The sequence below is a fragment of the Scyliorhinus torazame genome, chromosome 8 (assembly GCF_047496885.1).
Source record: "Scyliorhinus torazame isolate Kashiwa2021f chromosome 8, sScyTor2.1, whole genome shotgun sequence".
NCBI lineage: Eukaryota > Metazoa > Chordata > Chondrichthyes > Carcharhiniformes > Scyliorhinidae > Scyliorhinus > Scyliorhinus torazame.
In genome coordinates this window covers 97,148,118-97,169,145 of record NC_092714.1, presented here as the reverse complement: position 1 = coordinate 97,169,145, position 21,028 = coordinate 97,148,118, and the positions used below count along the sequence as shown (strand labels likewise).

Genomic DNA, 21,028 nt, shown 5'->3' with positions numbered 1-21,028 from the left:
GCTGTGAAGCCACTTGTGCTACCGTATGGGTGTCCCCCAGGCCAACCATCTAGGTGGCCTCTGGCCCCAGCTGACCCATTAGCTGAATGGGCATGCTCCAGCACTACCAGTGATACCACTGCCATCTTGTTGGCAGGGATGAGTGTGTGTGGGGAGTGGCATGTGTATGCACGGCTGCAGCTTGTCATCCTCCGGTCAATCTCTGACCCGGCGAAACCCACGCCGTTTCTCATTGGAATCGATTGTGTTCCACGTGGCACTGGTGCTAGTCCCTCAACGGTCATTGAATTGGTCCAGGTGCAGCGCCAGTTTTGATGTGATGGAAGTCCACGAATCCTGCCTTGGCGTCAACACTTAGTCTCAGGAATGGAGAATTCCGCCACAAGTCTTTTGCCACATCTGTAGCCTGGTCAATGCACATCTGAACTCACAGCCCCCAATAATGATCCTGCAGGTTCCGTTTCCACACGACCTCACCCAAGGAGAATCCAGTGGCGGCTTTTTGGCGTGCTGCCTCTTGTAAGTTTGGGGTGCACTGTCCAAATCACTGATGGATGTTTCATCTGTGGACTTCCTACAGAGGCTCACTGACCCCTCTAACGGGCGGTGGGCAGTACCATTTCCTGGGAAAGTGCAGAGCTTGGGGAAGTCATAGCAGCTCTCTACTTTATGGACTCTTTGCCAATCATGGCTGCTCGCATCAAAGAGTGGACCCAGGCGGACCAACAGTTATTCCGGGTCCAGCACATGGTCCAGTACGGAGTCCGGCACAGAGCCCTGCCCGTCAACCTGCAGGCTGAAACAACTAGCGTGGAGAACAACGCCGGAACTAGTGTGGAGAACGCCGTTTTGTTGTGGGGGACTTGAGTCGTCGTCCCGGAATGTGGTCAGCAACCATTGCTGCAGGACCTCCGCAATGGACACCCAGGGGTATCCAAGATGAAGATGCTCACCCACAGCTACATTTGGTGGCCTGGGATTGACTCCAACATCGGGAAGGTGGCCAGCACTGTGGCTCTTGCCAGGAGAGCCAGAAGGCCCCACTTGTGGTTCCGATGCACCTGGGAGTGGTCTGGATAACTGTGGCCCAGCAGCTAAATAGACTTCGCCCGCCTATTCCAAAGGGCGACATTCCTCGTCATGGGGGAGGCCTACTCAAAGTGACTCGAGGTCCATAATGTACAGACCATGAGCACGAAGGTGACCATAGATCAGCTGACGCACACGTTCAGTACCCATGGCAGCCCCGAAGGATTGATGTCCGATAATGGCACAGCCTTAACCAGCAGGGAATTCAAGTTTTTTGTGGCATCTAATGGCCTCCAGCATGTGCAGACTGCCCTGTATCATCCAGCTTTGAACAGATTGGCCAAACAGACAGTCCAACCCTACAAACGGGCCATGAAGAAGTTGACCTTGGGATCCTGGGAGGCACGCCTGGCACAATTCCTTTTCAGTCACCGGACGACCCCTCATGTCACCATAGGAGTAGCATCGGCAGAGTTTATGATGGAACGTTGGCTCAGGACATGCTTCAGCCTCTTCATCACGGACATTGGTGCACGGATCCGCCAGTGACAGAACCGCTCCGAGACAAAACTGATCAGCGCACGCAGCTGCGCAACTTCAAGCCAGGGGACTGTGTCAACGACGTCTACATTTGGAATTTCAGTGCCAGCGCATCATGGACGCCAGGCGTGGTGCTCAGGGCAACTGGTCCGGTCTCCTATTCGTGCAGGGACATGAAACCAGCCACCACTTTGATCACATCCACCGCCACATGTTGGAACCTCCCAAGCTGGCTCAGAATGTTGGACTGGTCCAGGACTGCTGCAGTCCCCATCACCGCCGAGAGCGCTGCCCAGATCACCTGGTCTGGTCTCCTTTTCGGTCTAGGTACAGGGACATGAAGCCAGCCACCACTTGGACCACATCCGCCGCTGCACGCAGGAACCTCTGGATCTGGCTCAGGGTGTACCGGTCCAGGACCACCTGCGGTCCCCTTCAATGCCGAGAGCGGCACCCAGATCGCTGCCCAGATCGCTGTCACCTCCACCCATCAACGCCCAAGAGGCCATAATGCTCAACTTCTCCTTGGAGAATTCAGACACCTACTCCAATATGGACATTGGGCCATCCAATGTAGAACAGTACAGCACAGTACAGGCCCATGATGGTGTGCCGACCATTTATCCTAATCTAAGATCAACCAAACCTTTACCCCTTCAATTTACTGCTGTCCATGTGCCTGTCCAAGAGTCGCTTAAATGTCCCAAATGACTCTGACTCCACCACCTCTGCTGGCAGTGCATTCCACACACCCACCACTATCTGTGTAAAGAACCTACCTCTGACATCTCCCCTATACCTTCCTCCAATCACCTTAAAATTATGTTCTCTCATGACAGCCATTTCCGCCCTGGGGAAATGTCTCTGGCTATCCACTCTATCCATGCCTCTCATCATCTTGTACACCTCTATCACGCCACCAGTCTTCCTTCGCTCCAGTGAGAAAAGCCCTAGCTCCCTCAACCTTTCTTCATAAGACATGCCCTCCAGTCCAGGCCGCATCCTGGTAAATCTCCTCTGTACCCTCTCCAAAACTCCACATCCTTCCTATAATGAGGCGACTAGAACTGGATACAATATGCCAAGTGTGGTATAACCAGGGTTTTATAAATCTGCAGCAAAATCTCGCAGCTCTTAAACTCAATCCCCCTGTTAATGAAAGCCAACACACCATACTCCATCTTAACAACCCTATCAACCTGGATGTAGTCGTATAGTCACCGCCAATGGCAGTGCTCTTACCAGCTACACCATTCCCGGCCCGATATTCCGCACAAAAGCGGCAATCACTGGTGAGATACACGCCTTCCGGCCCAGCTCCATCGATGCCGGATGGCCGTCCGCTCCCCAGGCAGACAAAGACAAGATGGCCTCCACCGAGGCCAACAGACATGGACGTCTCTCTGGACTTTGGTGGTGGGGGGGGAGGGGAGTGTTACGATCTCCTTGAGGGCCACGGAATATGCTCAATAAGATTCCCGTGTTTACCTCAGAGTATGAACTCCTCGGTGAGACGGGGTTTCCCCTTAACACGGGAAAACCTCTCAGTATAAAAATTCCGACCTGGGTCCAGGTTGGGGAATTTGGCCTTTTGAGGAGAGGAGTTGTTGCTTAGTAATATTGTGGATACCTTAATAAACTGTAGTTCATTTCTATCCTACAATGCATTCTTGTGTCTCTTCTGTTGGATTCTACAGTAGTGATTGACAACAGTTGAAGAAACATTTTCCTTCAGGCACATGCCCCTCGCACCTCAACAACCCCCTTTTTCTGAACTAAATGTTTACCTTTAAAGAATCAAACTGGTTACATGCCAGCTAAATGAATTGTGTCTGAATGAATCATTATGCATAACGATTCATTTAAAAGCCTCTGAAACGTATCGGCAATTTGCTTATCCATCCAGACATAGCTACGAGGACCATTGCTGTAAGCTGCTGGCCGTTTTCAGAATGTTGGTTGGGGTGCTTTGTTTGTGTTGAATCTCAGAGATTGTTTGAGTCACAATAGGCCGGCTCAGCCTTTCAGGTTGTGGTTTTGTTCTGATTTGGCATCTGTTTGATCACATTCGCATGGTATTTAGTGTTCATACCTGATACGGTCTTCCTTCTGGGCATATGCTGACTATTTCTTCTGGATTCTCAGTGCATTCAGAGGGAGTTGTACTCAAACTTTCTTTCCAATGTTCAGGTCGGGTAATTCATTAACCACTTGCCGAACATGCATATCTTTCATCTGACGCTGTTTTGTGTGTAATGCGACGTGCCCACCTGGGAGTGTCGAAGAGTGATGAATGAGATGTATTGTCCACACTATCTGCCGAAGAGTAATTCTGCATTTGCTCCTCAGTAGGGTGAAGTCATAGAATCATAGAATTTACAGTGCAGAAGGAGGTCATTCGGCCCATCGAGTCTGCACCGCGGTGTTCTTGGAAAGAGCACCCTACCAAAGCCCACACCTCCACCCTATCCCCATAACACAGTTACCCCACACAACACTAAAGGCAATTTGGGGCACTAAGGACAATTTAGCATGGCCAATCCACCTAACCTGCACATCTTTGGACTGTGGGAGGAAACCGGATCACCCGGAGGAAACCCATACAGACACGGGGAGAGCGTGCAGACTCCGCACAGACAATGGCCCAAGCCGGGTATCGAACCTGGGACCCAGGAGCTGTGAAGCAATTGTGTTAACCACTATGCTACCTGTGTATATGTTCAGACTTGTTCCACATATTCTGTTCAATTGTGCCACTCAGCTTGTTGGTTGATGATCTGCGTGGCAGAGTTAGACGACCTTATCCCAGTGTAAGCATGGGTTTTGCAATGGCATTCTCTGTGGTCTGTATTCTTTGCCATCATCTTAATTATACCATGGATGGTTTCTGCACACTGGTAGGCCTGCAATCATTACACCCATGGTGCTCACAACATAGAATATGTGGGGTGACCAGAATATGTTGTGTAAGGTTTTCGGTAGAGGGTGCCATCTCTGCTACTCCACTACTGGGCCGATATCTGGGGTTTGAGTATCTGTGTGTGTCTCTCTCCAGCTGGCACTGAAACTTCAGAGGCCAGGGGATGCCGCACTGGGACACCTCCACGGGAGAGAGCACTGAATCAAGCCTGCCGTTTATCCCTAACCGGAAGCCTGAGGCTTATATCACACAGATATCCAGACCCCCACCAATGCCCAGGTGATTCTCTCTCTTGCCGGTGGTGCAACACCCACCCGGTTCCTACTTCGCTGGAGTAGCTTTCCCAAGAGAGAGAATAGGACACTGCTGTTTATTACCTAACCAGCAGCCTGTCCTGAGTGAATCGCTCAAGATGACCCTAGATTCTTGAACCCGGAATTAAGGTGAGGAATATTTTAACAATGACTTGGTCAGAGATCGCTGGTGAGAGATTGAAGAATTTAAACGACTCCAATTATCAGCAAATCAAGGTTTATTGCAAAACCCAGGTCAAAATCATCAAACAGAAGAAATTATAATAAAATCTTAAACTCTAACACAAACTAAGTCTATTCAGAAAGTACTATAACGGACACAACGAAAAATCTTATTGTTACACAGTTTTAGCAATGACACAGAACACAAATCAAGTCCCCTTCCCCAGAGCCTCAACCACTATCAAAGTCAAGGGAGTTTCGCAAGCTGCTGCAGGGTACTTACGGTCACAGGCTGCAGAGGTCAAGTCAAAGGTGGAGAGGTCGAGCCAAGAGACCCTCAATCGAAACACAGCCCCTTTTATATCCGTTTTACCAGGCTTTTTCCTGTGTTCGGCCAGCCCCTTTTGCATTGAATTGGTAAGGTTTAAAGTTCCCGCTGGTCCCGCCCCCTTTGAGCCGGTCAGAGCTGTCGACTTCCGGGTTTTCCTCCTCCTTTGCGTTGTATCAGTCCAAGTTTAAAGTTCCCGCTGGTCCCGCCCCCTTTGAGCCGGTCAGAGCTGTTCGCTTCCGGGTATTCCTCGCAGGTCCGCTCCTTCCAGCCAGGCAGACCTGCCGCGATTTGAATTTGGCGCCGACTCCGCCCCCTCCTCCCAGTGAGTTCCTGCCGGTGGCTTCTGTCAAGATTGGAGTACCTCCCCCAGGTCCGCCTCCAACTTGGTTTTTTCTACCGCTTATCTTCAAGGGGCTTTTCCAGCGCAATATACTGAGCCCAGACAGTCTGCTTTTTGGGATAACAAGGTTAAGCTCTCTTGTGAAGATTTTCAGTCTTCCAGCTGCTCCGGAGATGGCTGCTATTCTCACCTCGCTATGTTGATGGGGTGTTAATTGGATTCTGCTCTGGTGGAGGCCAGGTCATTTACATCTGCATGGGGCTATGACCATCCCATTGTCCTGCTTGCAGGCAGGCCCCCTGTGTATTCCCGTGCCCCTTTGTCTGTGTGTTAATCTTATCTCGTTGTCTGGCTCCTTCTTCCTTGTAGCTCCTAGGGGGGGGGTTTGTAAATACCTATGCCCCTACTCAGCTCAGCGGACCAAGCCTGCTGGGAAATCTGGTTACGTTCTCTTGGCTGAAAAGTCAGTTTACAGTCTCTGGGTTTTATTCTTGGGCAGTCCAAAAAGGGCCGAATTGCCCGAAAACCTTACAGTTGTTGCGACACCTGGGGCGAAATTCTCCGTTATCGGCGGAAAGTCCGCCGATCGGCGCAAAAAACGGCACAAATCCGACTTGCGTCACGTCGGAAAAATGGGTCGAAAGTCTCCGGCCCGAAATGGGCTAGCAGCGACATAACGGGATCCGCGCTTGCGCAGTGGTTCACGCCATGCAGCGTCATACGCGCCGCACGGCGTGACGGCTCATAAGGCCGCGCTGCTCCCCCCCACCCGACCGCAACACCCGACCGCAACACCCGACTGGATGGCTGGCCGCCGCTCAGCCCCGAGGTTCGAGTCACGTGGAGGCGCTCCTGGACGCGGTGGAGCAGAGGAGGGACGCCCTGTATCCCGGGCACGGCCGCAGAGTTGCCCCACGCCACAGCCGGCATCTGTGGAGGGAAGTGGCAGAGGCTGTCACCGCTGTGGCCCTGACACCACGGACAGGCACCCAGTGCCACAAGAAGGTGAACGACCTCGTCAGAGCAGGCAGGGTGAGCCTCCCCCATATCCCCCCCCTCCCCCATATCCCCCCCTCCCCCATATCCCCAAGTGAATCCAGCCCTAACCTTAACCTCTGCAATGCACGCGCAACCGATGGCGTGCATTCATATACCTGCCTAACAGTGTTGCCTTTTACCCCTGCCACCCCCCCCCCCCACAGGAGAAGCGCGCGCACAACAATAGGGAGCATGTGAGGACTGGAGGAGGCCCCGCTGATGAGAGGCCACTGACCGAACACCAGGAAAGGGCCCTGGAACTGGCTGGTGGACCTGAGGACCGGGAGGTTGCTGATGCAGAGGTCGGGGGCGTAGTAGCAAGTGAGCCACCGACAGCCCGTCCCCATATCCCCCCTCCCCTATATCCCCCTCCCCCATATCACCTGATCACTGCCTGATGTCTAACCATGCATGCTTCATTGTGTATCGCAGGACCAAACGTCCAGGCACCCATCCCCGCAGATGCAGACCGCCCGCAGGATGCCCCTCGGAGGCCACGGGAGACGGAGAGACCCGGACCCTCCGGCATGCGACGCCCGCAGGATGCCCCTCGGAGGCCATGGGAGACGGAGAGACCCGGACCCTCCGGCATGCGACGCCCGCAGGATGCCCCTCGGAGACCACGGGAGACGGAGAGACCCGGACCCTCCGGCATGCGACGCCCGCAGGATGCCCCTCGGAGACCACGGGAGACGGAGAGACCCGCACCCTCCAGCATGCGACGCCCGCAGGATGCCCCTCGCACACCACGGGAGACGGAGAGACCTGGAGCAACAGGGAGACGACACCCCCGTCACGTGCGGGAGCGACCACCCAGGGATGAGGGGGGCAGCCACAGGACACCACTACCCAGGACACCACTACCCGGGACACCACTACCCGGGACAGCAGTACCCGGGACAGCACTGCCCAGGAAGACGAAATACCGGACAGTGACTCAGAGTGGATGGGTGGAGACGAACCCCCACCCCAAAGTGCCATGGACTCAGAATGGGACGAAGAGCACGACACAACGCCACTGCTGTCACCAACACCCTCCACCATCGCAGAAACACTCACCTCGGTTGGGCACTTTAGTGATGAGACGTCTGGTACACTCACTGGTGCGCACAACACAGCCGTCCCGGTACAGCAGGTGGAGGTAGGAGCAGCAGAGGGGCCGGGCGGTCGGAGGGTAGCCCAGCCCAAGCGAACATCTGCCGCCCAGATGGATCCCGGGTTCCTGGAGTTACCACACCCACACATAGATCCGATGCAACCACCGACCCGGAAACAAGCGAAGAGGGTGACGGGCGGCTTGCGGCAGCTGCGGTCGCAGGTGGAGGAGTCCACCCGCGTCCAGGAGCTGGAAGTGGTGCCGGTCATGCGTGCCACCCAGGCCGACACCGCACGGGTGGCGTCCGCGGTGGAGGCAATGGGTGCGACGGTGTCAGACATGGGGAACGGTTTGCGAGGCCTGGGGCTTTCCGTGCAGGCGGCGTCTGTGGCCCAGGAAATGGCTGCCCTCTCACAGGAGGCCATGAGCCAGTGCCAGCGCCAGATGGCAGAGGCGCTCAACGCCATAGCCCAGTCTCTGCAGGCCATGGCCCAGTCTCAGCAGGCCATGGCCCAGTCTCTGCAGGCCATCGCTGAGGGCATCGGCGCCAGTGGCCAAGTGCGAGCCAGCGTCGCACTGTCACAGACAGGGTTTGCCAACCCCCTGGGCTCCATGGCTGCAAACCTGCAGACCCCTGTCGATACCAGCACGGGCCTCCAGGACTGGCAGCGCCAGATGTCGGGGGCGCGTCGGATGGCCAGTCCGTTCGCATCCCCCACCCATGTAGAGGCCTGGGGGCCATCGGGCACCCCGAGGGAGGAGGAGGTGGTGTGGTCCGTCCCGGCTCCCTCTGTAGGGGAGGTCCCGGTACACCGCGACACCTCGGACTCCCCCCCCCCCCCCCTTCCGTCCCAGGTGCATCGGGTGGGCAACGGGTAGGACAGGCTGGCAGCTCGCCATCCTAGTCTCCCGGGCCGCAGCCTGGCCCATCTAGGCCAGGACGCCCCAGGAAACGGCCGCCAAAGGGATCCAGTGTCAGACGGCAGGAATCACAGGAGTCCACCTCCAGTTCTGCTGTACCATCTGGGGGACCACGTAGACGTAGTCAAAGGGCCCGTAAGGCCAAACAATTAGACACTGAGTAAGTTGGCACGGTTGCAGGGCACAGATGAGTTTTTGGGGCTAGGGCACGTGCATGAACTCCTTTGGTTATTAAAGTCAATGTTACACCTACAGAAGCTGCCTTTGTGCTCTGTCCAAAGTGTGCGGGGGTGTCATGTACGTTGAGCGCAAGTGTGTGTGTGAGGGGTGGTCTTACTTCAGCCCCAGGTGAGTCTGCCCCCTTCCCCCTGGGCCGCCATCAACATCCCCCGGGCAGAGGACGGGACCGTGCGCTGCAGTGTCACAGCCGCATGCAGGGATGGTCCGGGTGGATGGTGGTACTGTGGCCATGGGTCAGACATAGTCCAACGATGTAGAGCCAGGAGCTCACCACAGGGCGGGTTGTCATCATCCTCCATGGCCTGCGATAGACACGCGTCCACCCGCAACTGTGTGAGCCCGGCCCGTTGTGCCGCAGGTGGATCGGCAATGGGGGGGGGGGTGTGCATGCGGGTGGGGTGGGTGGGGTTCGGGTGGGGTGGGTGGGGCTGGGGAGGGGGGTGAGGGTGCTGGGTGGGTGGATGGGTGGGGGGTGGGGGTGGTCGGCTGTTGCCATGGTGTGCGATCTGTGGCCATACTACCCGATTCCCACGCCCATCTAGTCAGTGAAGCGGGCGTCTATCAGTCTGTCCCGTGCCCACTGGGCCAGCCGGTAACGGTGGACAGCCACCCGCCTGTGTCTACCCCATCTGCCCTGACCATTACCCCCATCCCCCTCATCTGGGGAGGACTGCGCCTCTTCCTGCTGCTCCTCCACTCCGCCCTCCTCTGCCTGCGGCACATCGCCCCTCTGCTGGGCTATGTTGTGCAGGACGCAGCACACCACAATGATGCGGCCGACCCTATCTGACCGATACTGGAGGGCGCCCCCAGAGAGGTCCAGGCACCTGAAACGCATCTTCAGCACACCAAAGCACCTCTCTATCACTCCCCTTGTCGCTACATGGGCATCATTGTAGCGGTTCTCCACCTCATTGCGTGGCCTCCGTATAGGCGTCATCAGCCACGATCGCAATGGGTAGCCCCTGTCGCACAGCAACCAGCCCCTCAGCCGGGGATGGCGTCCCTCGTACATGCCGGGGATGGATGACCGCGACAACACAAATGAGTCGTGTACACTGCCTGGGTGACGGGCGCAGACGTGCAGGATCTGTACGTTCATCGAATAGGTCCCCTTCCTATTCGTGAACATGGCCCTGTTATCTGCAGGTGGCCGCACGGCGACGTGCATCCCATCGATCGCGCCCTGGACCATGGGGAACCCGGCCACGGCAGAGAAGCCCACGGCCCGGGCATCTTGGCTGGCCCGGTCCACGGGGAAGCGGATGTAGCGGTGCGCCATGGCATATAGGGCATCTGTCACTGCCCGGATGCACCGGTGCACCGATGTCTGCGATATGCCGGACAGGTCCCCACTCGGTGCCTGGAATGACCCCGTTGCATAAAAGTTCAGGGCCACCGTAACCTTGACGGACACTGGGAGAGGGTGTCCCCCGCCAGTGCCACGCGGTGACAGGTGTGCCAGCAGGTGGCAGATGTGTGCCACGGTTTCCCGGCTCATCCGGAGTCTCCTCCTGCATTCCCGGTCCGTGAGGTCCTGGTACGACTGCCTGGGCCGGTACACACAGGGCGCCCTCGGGTGCCTCCGTTGCCGTGGGGCCGCGACGTCCTCCTCCCCCTCCTCGTCCTGTCGGTCGGGTGTCCCTCCAGCCTGGTCGGCTGCCGCTTGCCCCTCTGCGGCAGCCTGCGCCGCCTCTCTGGCACGCTCCTCCTCCTCATCCAGGGCAACATAGACATGAGCGGCTGCCGCCACGGTGGCCAACATCGCTGGATGATCTGAAAACATGACGGCCTGGTGGGGGGAGGGGAACGACGACATGTCATTGCCCATATCCCCTCCTCCCCCCAGCCAGGTGGCATGGACCGCATGGGTCCAACTGTTGGAGGCTGGCACCTGGCCAGGTGGACCAACTCACTTGCCCTCCCATCCCCCTCCCCAGCAGGGACCCCCCCCCAACCTCCACCCCGGCACGGATCCCCCCCCCAACCTCCACCCCGGCACGGACCCCCCCCCCAACCTCCACCCCGGCACGGACACCCCCATCCCCCTCCCCAGCACGGACCACCCCATCCCCCTCTCCGGCACGGACCCCCCCCAACCTCCACACCGGCACGGTCACCCCCATCCCCCTCCCCGGCACGGACCCCCCCCCCAACCTCCACCCCGGCACGGACCCCCCCCCCAACCTCCACCCCGGCACGGACACCCCCATCCCCCTCCCCGGCACGGACCCCGCCCCCAACCTCCACCCCGGCACGGACCCCCCCCCCCAACCTCCACCCCGGCACGGACACACCCATCCCCCTCCCCGGCACGGACCCCCCCTCCCCAACCTCCACCCCGGCACGGACCCCCCCCCCCCCAACCTCCACCCCGGCACGGACACCGCCATCCCCCTCCCCGGCACGGACCCCCCCCCCCCCAACCTCCACCCCGGCACGGACCCCCCCCCCCAACCTCCACCCCGGCACGGACACCCCCACCTCCACCCCGGCACGGACCCCCCATCCCCCTCCCCGGCACGGACCCCCCCATCCCCCTCCCCGGCACGGACCCCCTCCCGGCACTCCCCCGGAGCCCAGCCTACTCTAACCACACCACCCCCCCCCCCCCCCCCCGCTGCACACACACACACACAAGCCGAGACACACCTCTCCTCGCGCATTCAGACTGCGGCCACGCCATCGCCTGCCCAGAGCCAACCCCCCAGGCCGTCACTCACCTCCACGCTGGTCGGCGTGAACCTGGAGCACAGGGTCACGCCGATGAAAAGGAGGTTTAATTTACGTCGACATGAACGGTCATCACGTCGACGGGACTTCGGCCCATCCGGAAGGGAGAATATCGGCAGGCCGAAAATCGGCTGCCTTGCGCAGACCCGTGACATTCTCCGCGGCAGCGGCGCCATTAACGCCCCGCCGACTTTTCTCCCTTCGGAGACTTCGGCAACCGGCGGGGGCGGGATTCACGGCGGCCAACGGCCATTCTCCGACCCTCTGGGGGGTCGGAGAATGACGCCCCTGATTGTAATTATCCCAGGGATGGAGTCTCCAAGCCCTTGCGTGGATTTGGTCTTTATGCTGTTTGGTATGCACTTTTGGTTGGTTAGAATGGTGTACCTGTCTGGCCTTTGTTTGTGGATTCTCATGATGTTGAACCACTTGTTTAGACCTTTGCATTTTACATTGCTGTTTCAAATGTTTCCACCATTTAAAGAGGGAGGTAGAGAGAAAACAGGGAATTATAGACCAGTAAGCCTGACTTTGGTAGTGGGGAAAATTCTTGAATCCGTAGAACATACAACATAGAACATAGAACATTACAGTGCAGTACAGGCCCTTCGGCCCTCGATGTTGTGCCGACCTGTGAAACCACTCTAAAGCCCATCTACACTATTCCCTTATCGTCTATATGTCTATCCAATGACCATTTGAATGCCCTTAGTATTGACGAATCCACTACTGTTTCAGGCAGGGCATTCCACACCCTTACTACTCTCTGAGTAAAGAACCTACCTCTGAAATCTGTCTTATATCTATCTCCCCTCAATTTAAAGCTGTGTCTCCTTGTGCTAGTCATCACCATCCGAGGAAGAAGGCTTTCACTGTCCACCCTATCCAATCCTCTGATCATCTTGTAAGCCTCAATTAAGTCACCTCTTAACCTTCTGCTCTCTAACGAAAACAGCCTCAAGTCCCTCAGCCTTTCCTCATAAGATCTTCCCTCCTTACCAGGCAACATTCTGGTAAATCTCCTCTGCACCCTTTCCAATGCTTCCACATCCTTCCTATAATGCGGCGACCAGAATTGCACGCAATACTCCAAATGCGGCTGCACCAGAGTTTTGTACAGCTGCAACATGATCTCATGGCTCCGAAACTCAATCCCTCTACCAATAAAAGCTAACACACCGTACGCCTTCTTAACAACCCTCTCAACCTGGGTGGCAATTTTCAGGGATCTATGTACATGGACACCAAGATCTCTCTGCTCATCCACACTGCCAAGAATCTTACCATTAGCCCAGTACTCTGTCTTCCTGTTATTCCTTCGAAAATGAATCACCTCACACTTTTCTGCATTAAACTCCATTTGCCACGTCTCAGTCCAGCTCTGCAGCTTATCTATGTCCCTCTGTAACTTGTAACATCCGTCCGCACTGTCCACAACTCCACCGACTTTAGTGTCATCTGCAAATTTACTCACCCATCCTTCTACGCCCTCCTCAAGGTCATTTATAAAAATGACAAACAGTAGTGGACCCAAAACAGATACTTGTGATACACCACTAGTAACTGGACTCCAGTCCGAACATTTCCCATCAACCACCACCCGTTGTCTTCTTCCAGCTAGCCAATTTCTGATCCAAACTGCTAAATCACCCTGAATCCCATGCCTCCGTATTTTCTGCAGTAGCCTACCGTGGGGAACCTTATCAAACGCTTTACTGAAATTCATATACACCACATCAACTGTTTTACCCTCATCCACCTGTTTGGTCACCTTCTCAAAGAACTCAATAAGGTTTGTGAGGCATGACCTACCCTTCACAAAACCGTGTTGACTCTCTCTCATCAAATTATTCCTTTCCAGATGATTATACATCCTATCTCTTATAAACCTTTCCAAGATTTTGCCCACAACAGAGGTAAGGCTCACTGGTCTATAGTTACCTGGGTTGTCTCTACTCCCCTTCTTGAACAAGGGGACAACATTTGCTATCCTCCAGTCTTCTGGCACTATTCCTGTAGACAAAGATGACTTCAAGATCAAAGCCAAAGGCTCAAAAGTCTCCTCCCTAGCTTCCCAGAGAATCCTAGGATAAATCCCATCCAGCCCAGGGGACTTATCTATTTTCACACTTTCCAGAATTGCTAACACCTCCTCCTTATGAACCTCAAGCCCTTCTAGTCTAGTAGCCTAAATCTCAGTATTCTCCTCAACAACATTGTCTTTTTCCTGTGTGAACACTGACGAAAAATATTCATTTAGCACCTCTCCTATCTCCTCGGACTCCAAGCACAACTTCCCACTACTGTCCTTGACTGGCCCTACTCTTACCCTAGTCATTCGTTTATTCCTGACATATCTATAGAAAGCTTTAGGGTTATCCTTGATCCTACTTGCCAAAGACTTCTCATGTCCCCGTCTGGCTCTTCTTAGCTCTCTCTTTAGGTCCTTCCTAGCTAACTTGTAACGCTCGAGCGCCCTAATTGAACCTTCATGTCTCATCTTTACATAAGCCTCCTTCTTCCTCTTGACAAGTGTTTCGACTGCTTTAGTAAACCATGGTTCCCTTGCTCGACCACTTTCTCCCTGCCTGACAGGTACATACTTATCAAGGACACGCAGTAGCTGTTCCTTGAACAAGTTCCACATTTCCATTGTGCCCATCCCCTGCAGTTTTCCTCCCCATCCAATGTATCCTAAGTCTTGCCTCATCGCATCATAATTGCCTTTCCCCCAGATATAACACTTGCCCTGCGGTATATACCTATCCCTTTCCATCACTAAAGTAAACGTAATTGAATTGTGGTCACTATCATCAAAGTGCTCACCTACCTCCAAGTCTAACACATGTCCTGGTTCATTACCCAGTACCAAATCCAAAATGGCCTCGCCTCTTGTTGGCCTATCTACATACTGTGTCAGGAAACCCTCCTGCACACATTGGACAAAAACGGACCCATCTAAAGTACTCAAACTATAGCGTTTCCAGTCAATATTTGGAAAGTTAAAGTCCCCCATAACAACTACCCTGTTGCTTTCATTCCTATCCAGAATCATCTTTGCAATCCTTTCCTCTACATCTCTGGAACTTTTCAGAGGCCTATAGAAAACCCCTAACAGGGTGACCTCTCCTTTCCTGTTTCTAACCTCAGCCCATACTACCTCAGTAGACGAGTCCTCATCAAACGTCCTTTCTGCCCCCGTAATATTGGCCTTGACTAACAATGCCAACCCCTCCCCCTCTTTTACCACCTTCCCTGAGCTTACTGAAATATCTAAACCCCAGCACCTGCAACAACCATTCCTGTCCCTGCTCTATCCATGTCTCCGAAATGGCCACAACATCGAAGTCCCAGGTACCAACCCATGCCGCAAGTTCACCCACCTTATTCCGGATGCTCCTGGCATTGAAGAAGACACACTTTAAACCACCTTCCTGCCTGCCGGTACACTCCTACAAGTTTGAAACCTTACTCATGACCTCACTACTCTCAACCTCCTGTATACTGGAGCTACAATTCAGGTTCCCAAGCCCCTGCTGAACTAGTTTAAACCCTCCCAAAGAGCATTAACAAATTTCCCCCCCAGGATATTGGTACCCCTCTGTCCAGATGTAGACCATCCCATTTGTAGAGGTCCCACCGACCCCAGAATGAGCCCCAATTATCCAGAAATCTGAAACCCTTCCTCCTGCACCATCCCTGTAGCCACGTGTTCAACTCCTCTCTCTCCCTATTCCTCGTCTCGCTATCACGTGGCATGGGTAACAACCCAGAGATAATGGGCGTCATTCTCCGACCCCCCGCCGGGTTGGAGAATGGCCATTGGCCACCGTGAATCCCGCCCCCGCCGAAGTCTCCGGTACCGGAGATTGGGCGGGGATGGGAATCGGGCCGCGCCGGATGGCGGGACCCCCCGCTCAATTCTCCGGCCCGGATGGGCCGAAGTCCCGCCCAGAAATTGCCTGTCCCGCCGGCGTAAATCAAAGCTGGTATTTACCTGCGGGACCAGGCGGCATGGGCGGGCTCCGGGGTCCTGGGGGGGGGCGCGGGGCGATCTGACCCCGGGGCGTGCCCCCACGGTGGCCTGGCCCGGGATCGGGGCCCACCGATCCGCGGGAGGGCCTGTGCCGTGGGGGCACTCTTTCCCTTCCGCCTCCGCCACGGCCTCCACTATGGCGGAGGCGGAAGAGAATCTCCCCACTGCGCATGCGCGGGAAACTGTCCCTTGTATATCTGCATGAAGGTGAGCATGCAGATAGAGCAGACGGTAAATGGTAAGCTGGCCTTCAATGCGAGAGGATTAGAGTACAGGAGCAGGGATGTCTTGCTGCACTTATACAGGGCCTTGGTGAGGCCACACCTGGAATATTGTGTGCAGTTTTGGTCTCGTTATCTGAGGAAGGATATTCTTGCTATTGAGGGAGTGCAGCAAAGGTTTACCAGACTGATACCTGGAATGGTGGGACTGGAGTGTGAGGAGAGATTGAGTCAGTTAGGATTGTATTCGCTGTAGCTCAGAAGAATGAGAGTGGATCTCATAGAAACCTATAAAATTCTAACAGTAATAGACAGGATAGATGCAAGAAGATTGTTCCCGATGGTGGGGGTGTCCAGAACCAGGGGTCACATTTGGAGGATACAGAGTAGACCATTTAGGACAGAGATGAGGAGAAATGTCTTCATCCAGAAAGTGATGAGCCCGTGGAATTCTTTACCAAAGGAAGTAGCTGAGGCCAAAACATTGTATGTTTTCAAGAAGCAGTTAGATATAGCACCTGGGGCAAAAGGGATCAAAGGATATGGGATTGGCGGGATTAGGCTATTGAATTAGATGATCAGCCATAAACATAATGAATGGCGGAGCAGACTTGAAGAGCCGAACGGCCTCCCCTTGCTCCTATTTTCTATGTTTCTATGTCCTCTGGTTCCACATTAAAAGCTGAACATTTTCTGGATGCATGTATGAAGTCGAATTGCTTATTAGGCTTGCTTATGTTGTCTATTGTGACAATGGTGGAAGAATTACACATAGCCTGTAGACTCTGTGTACTCATTAGTAAGACTTTCTACTTGTGTCATCTTTGTAATGGTGCTTCCACAGTGTAACACATCCATTGGGGTAGACACTATTACAAGCTCAAATATCCGTCAGCTAATTCTGAGACCATAAAGTCAGAATCAGAAATTGCCTCTGCATGTACTTATGAATTAGTGAATGGTCACTGTTGGTTGTTGCCTAAACGACATGAATTCCAGTCATGTATACTGAAGTCTAATCTAATCTAATCTAATAATCGCTTATTGTCACAAGTAGATTTCAATGAAGTTACTGTGAAAAGCCCCATTGAGATCCATTTGCAATGATCTTCAAGTGCTGACCATATTTTATCTGAATTTTTGAGATGGACATCAGACAGACCTGACATATTCATCCTGTGGAGGTCTTCATTGCTTCGAGCAATTCTAATTTTAATGGCTTGAATATCTTGTTTGGGAATGTTGAGTTCCAGAAAACACAGCTCACTGGTTATCAGAACAAAGTAAACTCAGATAGCAGATCACTAGCCTTCTAAGTGAGTTTTGGTGTTGTGTATCAGAGGCACCATTGGCTGGTGTAATGTCACGTGTTATGCAATGACATCATCAAAGCGGTTTGTGGGCTTTTGTGGAGTTCACTATTGTACCGTGTTTGAACAGCATCTTGTAAATAAACCCCTTACACTATGTTATACGAACTCGACGTGTGCCAACTCTCATTCTTTCTCTTTGCGGCTACCAATAAAGAGCATAACAGTTGGAAGTTTTGTGTTCATCTTTTAGCAGGGTTTTTAGGTCCTTATCTGAGACAGGACAACTATCCAGGTTTTTGTTTCCAATTCTGCTCAGATCAATTTTGTGCTAAGTTACTTTGATGGCCATTGCTTCAGCTGGTCATAGGTTATTGCTCGACCTAATGTTGGAGCTGTTGAGCTCTTTCTGATTTTTCCTGACTCAACTCTGGACTTTGCCCACAAAGTGGTGATTTAAACAGAAAAATGAACTGCAGACTTCAAAAGTTAAATAAAACAGTGAAAAACAGCTTTTTTTGCAAGCTTTGTCTGGCTGTTGGGAGCTGTTACTGGAAGGACTTTTACTTTCCAGCCCATTCTTCAGTGGTTTAACTTCCCAGACCTCCTGTCAGGACAGTAAGTAGCAGAAATGGGGTCTCTCCTATCTGTGAGTTCTGCTTAAAGGTAGACTTTCCAGGATTGGCTATTTAATTTATGTTCTTGCATGAATTTCATCGCAGGTTGACTAATGCTTATTAAGCGCGCACAACTTCATAAAATCTTGCTGAGACCCGATGCCTGCTGGCTGGAGCAAGGTACAATCCCAGAATTAAGAATTCACACAGAGTTGCAGAATCATTTACACATGGTCAAATCTTCAAAACCTATGCTGCCCCCACGTAATGTTTCTCTCTTGTAAATGTTCACTCATAAGACAGGGATTCATGAACTAATAATGTGGGTTCTTTATTTAAAGATAAGGCTAATATACAAGTAATGTTAAGTAAGATGCTAAGTATATGCATCTGCTTGTAGACCAAATACAAGTCATGATACTAACACATCACATCCTGTTGAGGTAGTCATGATTGACATTTATTTAAACGACACCCTCTTAAAGGTACATGTCTCTCATCGCGTAACACTTCCCCGGGTTCAATTCTGGCCTCGGAAGACTGTCTGTGTGGAGTTTGTACGTTCTCCCCATGTCTGCGTGGGTTTCCTCCGGGTACTCCGGTTTCCTCCCACAGTCCAAAGATGTGCGGGTTAGGTGGATTGGTCATGCCAAATTGCCCGTAGTATCCAAAGGTTAGGTGAGGTTATGGGGTTACAAGGATAGGCTGGGGGGAGTGGGACTAGTTAGGTTGCTCTTTCAAAGGGTCGGTATAGAACGGCCTCCTTCTGCACTGTAGGGATTCTATGATTCTATGGGGGCAACACCAGAGGAACATAATGCAAATTTGGAAGAAGACTTCATGAGATTTAAATAAGCCAGTATTGAGTTAAAGCGAAAGAAGTGCACGTTTGAGGCTGATTAAGTCACATATTTCAGTTACAGAGTTGATGTGAAGGAATTGCACCCACTCAAAGATAACATAAAGGCAATAAAAGGGGTACCTGAGCCAATGATTATGTCGGAATTGAAATATTTTTTAGGGATGGTCAATTATTATGGCCGCTTTTTACCCAATTTGTCTACCATTTTTCTTTTATATATAAATTTAGAATACCCAATTAATTTTTTCCAATTTAGCGTATTCAATCCACCTACCTTGCACATCTTTGGGTTGTGGGGGCGAAACCCACGCAAACACGGGGAGAATGTGCAAACTCCACACGGACAGTGACCCAGAGCCAGGATCAAACCTGGGACCTCAGCGCCATGAAACTGCTGTCCTACCACTGCGCTACCATGCTGCCACATCTGTCTACCATTTTGACACCCCTGCATCAACTGCTGGAAAAGCATCAATGTTGGAAGTGGGAAGATTCCCAGAGGAAGTTTTTTGATCCGGTTAGATCAGGCCCTGCAGTCATCAACCTTGCTGGTCCATTTCAACCTGGATAAGCCCATCATAGTCACGTGTGATGTATCACCATATGGCATCGGTGCGGTATTCTCGCACAATATGGAAGATGATGTGGAAAGGCCATTTGCTTTCGCATCAATAACACTGTCCGATGCTGAGGAAATATTCTCAGATCAGCAGAGAAAGTCTGGCAGTCCTTTATGCCGTAAAAAAAATTAATCAATATATTTATGTCCGGCAGGTCACCATCGTCTCCGGCCATAAACCATTACTTGGCATTTTTTGTGAAGATAAACCCATCCCCGCCAATAATACCAGCTGAGTGCAAAGATGGGCACTGCCTTTGTCCACTTATTCGTAAACTTTAAGCATAGACCGAGACCCCAGATATAAAATGCAGATACTTTGACTAGGCTTCCACTGCCATAAATAGTATCCAAGCCTCCCACTCTGCAGGTTATCATCCTGGCTCTAAATTTTCATGACACACTAATTATTTCCACATTAAGACATGGATCGCCAGAGACCCTGTGTTATCATGGGTTGAAAGGATGGTTTTCACGTGCTGGCTGAAAGAGCGGTCCAAATGTTCAAAGCGTCAATGAAAAAGCAAGCTAATCGGCCACTACTGCTTCATTTACCAGACTTCTTGCTCTTGCACAATTCAACCCCGCATACCACCACTGGGCTTAACTCCGCTGAGTTGTTAATGGGTAGGCGTCTCAAAACCCGCTCAACCTTATTTTGCCAAATTGGTCGGAAGGGTGGGGGCTAAGCGGGCCTCACAGAAAAGTCACCATGATACAACCAAGACGGACAGGTCGTTCCAAGCAGATAATTTAATGTACATGTTAATCTTTGGTAGAGAACCAGAATGGTTACCTGGAAGAGTTGTTAAAAGGACTGGGCCAGTATCCTATGTCATAGACCTACAGAGCCGTGAGGCTAGAAAGCATGGTGATCATTTGAGAAAGAGGGAAACTGTTGTCCCCACAACATGGTTTGTGGACCCAGTCCCAGTTACCAGTATAGCACTTACAATGTAAATGGTGTTAGACCCAGATCTACTCAAAGGGAACCATCCAGACCACAGAAGGAGTTGAAGCAGTGGTCAGTACTGCCCCTACTTTGAACTCTACCAATTTGCCTGCCCTTGCTGTAGACTCGGATGCCTCCAGACTGGAAAAGCCAGTTGCCATGTTGCGATGTTTAGGAAGAGTTTGGAAGTCAATTGATAAACTTATCTCATGAACATTATTTTGAGATCCCTTACTGTAACTCTCTTTGTCTGTAGATAACTGCAAATAAGAGTTTTTCTGCTTTGTATTTCAGGAACCTGTGAGGGAACTGAAGGGAGGAGGAATGTCGTAGCATGACCCCTTTAAAGGGGTGATACTTCGTGGGCCACATGACAGGCCCAGAGCCTATGGGGCCACAGCATTGAAAGTTAGCCAATGAGGTGTTTGCACGTGGTCCTGGCTGTTGAGGTTCAGTCAGAATTAACTTGGGAGTCAAGGGAACAAGACCTGTGTAGCAGTTATACTTTTCTACATATAAAGTTCTTCTTAGTTAAATGTGATTTAGCACTGCTCATTGTTTGCCTAGCAATACAACACCCTGAATGTTCAATCCCATCCCTGGTCACCCTGCAGCCATGTCTTCGTAATTCCAACTATATCATACCCATTTATATCTATTTGCACAATTAATATATCCACTTTATTGCGACTGCTCTGCTCATTAAGGCACAACGTTTAAGGCTTGTCTTTTTAACATCTCTTGCCA

At 52.5% G+C, this 21,028-nt stretch overlaps 1 long non-coding RNA gene across 2 annotated transcripts in view; it reads right to left on the bottom strand.

The window, feature by feature from the left end:
- Positions 1-3,426, bottom strand: part of LOC140428760 (uncharacterized) — a 202,788-nt gene extending 199,362 nt beyond the window's left edge. For both annotated transcript variants that reach the window (XR_011948862.1, XR_011948861.1), the window contains exon 1: positions 3,357-3,426. This is a non-coding gene — a long non-coding RNA (uncharacterized lncRNA). The remainder of the gene's footprint in view (positions 1-3,356) is intronic.
- Between the last annotated feature and the right edge of the window lie 17,602 nt (positions 3,427-21,028).